Consider the following 2,585-nt stretch of genomic DNA (forward strand, 5'->3'; position numbering starts at 1 on the left):
TTACTGAGGAAGAGATCAAAATATATAAATGTCACTATTAAAATACATGGTACTAGTGTTTCCCAAACCTCTCCGTCCTTAGGTGTCCCTAGCAACTGTTCCACTGATCTAGAACAAGCACACTCATTCAATTGGACATGATCATCAATGCCCTGATGTAATTTATATGCAGACCTCAAGCACTACCCTGAAGGTACTTGATTCCATGCATCATGCAGCTCTTAGGTTTATTACCAACCAAAAGCATCTGACACACTGTAATCTTTATAGCGCTGTTGGCTGGTCTTCGTTGACTCTACATAGGCTTAAACATTGCTATACTATGAACTAAGGCAATTTTGGGAAAACTCTGTTCTTCTTTAATAAGGTCAGAAAATAAATACCAGTTACGGTCTCCTACTTACTTTTAACGGTTCCTAAAATAAGAACGGATCATGGCAAAAAAGTGTTTTAGCTAATCAGCTCCGTGGTCTTCAAATTCTCTCCAGACCTTTAAAAGTTTGGTTGACTCACATGTTACTGAGGAATGTTATTGTCATTAGGACTTGATGCGGTGGTACATATAACAGATTTTTTATGACATTTGTATGTTTCTGTAATTGAAATGTATTTGTGTCTACGATATGTTTCCAATTTCTAAATTAATCCGTCTGGTCCCCAGGCAAAGTGATATGATATTGTTGCGAATTGGAACCCGGGTCCAGCGACTGTCAAGCCAACCCCCATAACCCAGGGGTAGGCAACTCTGCTCCTGGAGTGCCTCAGGCACTTCATGTTTTAGATTTATCAGACCTGGAACACCAGGTGTGTTGAATTTAGGCAATCACTTTACTGATCAATTAGCTCAGTTGGGCAGGCGTGGTGCCTAATTGGAACAAAATCCTAGAGTACCTGCGGCACTCCAGGAACAGGCTTGCCTGCCCTAACCTACATTATTCTGATAGCAAATCTGATGATACCCTTACAAAAAAAGATTTGAAACCCCAGTTACACTGCAAAATTACTGTAGTAAAAAAAACGTATTTTGGACGCAGTATTTGTAGCATACTACAGTTATACTTCAGTGTACTACAGTTATACTGCACTCTGACGGCATCTTTTTTTCGTAAGGGTAAACCTACCTTGACATTGTCATGCACTTGTTTTGTTGACATAATGACCGGAGGAGTCACGGTGGAAATTGTTATTTTTAAGCCTGATTTGACCGTGTTTGTGTTGAGAAGTTTTACACAGTCTGGACACAGTAATGCAGACTGTATGGGTGGGGTAATGTCCGGGAAAAGTACTCTAGCTGTCCTCTCATCTGTTAGTGCTAAAATACGTAATATTTTGAACCCTTTTGGTTTCTCTTCAAAATGTGTAGAACAATTACTTCAAGACAGTGGCGAGGGCATGTTGCACCAAGATGCATAGAACTAGGCGCAACACTTATTGCGCATGCCTGGGCTGAGGGTACTACTTATTCTTCTTCAATGAGGTTTAACGGCGGTTGGCATCCAATTTGTTGCATTACTGCCACCTACTAGACTGGAGTACAACTCCCTTATATATTGCTTGAAAAATAAAATAAAATAATACCCTACCTTCTAACACTACACTCACAATTTCAAAAAAGTATTAATAACTCATTCCTACCTCATGCCCTCAACCTGAAATGATGGGGCATCACCACTTAACACTCCCGTAACTCTTACATTTACTCTTCTGATGTCAAGTCTCGCACACCAAAATACCTCTCTGCAGCTGCCACCACAACCTCAATTTTCTTCGACTTACGTTCCATCCCTGCAGTACAATTAATAACCATTGCTATAAACCCTAAAAATCCAATCTTACTTAAACATATATCACTTGTTGGCCTATCCCTCTGTACTGGTACATATCTACTACTCTCACCACTCCCCCCCCTTGACCCCTCTTCCTCTACTTTCTTCACTGCCTCAGCATATGACAACTTCTTCACTACTCTTACCCTGGAAACCTCAACCTGCTTCTCTCGCACGGGATATTTCTGATCCCCAGCCCCATGGCCACCCCTACAATTAGCACATACCACTACTTTCCCCAATGCAACACATTCCTTTGTCTCATGCCCTTCTGCACACTTCTCACACCTTGGAACCTTCCTCCTACATACTGCTGCCACATGCCCATAAATTTGACACCTGTAACATCATAATGTATTCGGCACATAAGCTAGTCAGGCAATGGGCTGAGGGTAGGTACCATGGTCGGTACTCAAGGAGATCAAAACAACGTCTTGTTTTAGCTACCTTTAATAATGAGTGTAGCTACATGCATGGTTGTAATCTCAAAACAAACCTACCTTGACATTGTCATGCTCTTGTGTTGACAAATGAATATTTTTTTGAGGCAGACTCAGGATGAACTTTGAACCGTGGAACTTTGAAACCCAAACATCCTGTCCAACTGACGAGACTTCCGTTTCTTCATCCGGGGACTTTGAATTAGTGCGCATGTCTTTTACGTTTGCGCATCTTCTTGCGTAGCCCCCTTTGTTTGTGTTGCTCGAAATCAATCAAACAGCGTACTGTACCTTCGTGAATTCAAGGCAAGTGCGCGCA

This window comes from Coregonus clupeaformis, chromosome 5, assembly GCF_020615455.1.
Source record: "Coregonus clupeaformis isolate EN_2021a chromosome 5, ASM2061545v1, whole genome shotgun sequence".
In the NCBI taxonomy this organism is placed as follows: domain Eukaryota; kingdom Metazoa; phylum Chordata; class Actinopteri; order Salmoniformes; family Salmonidae; genus Coregonus; species Coregonus clupeaformis.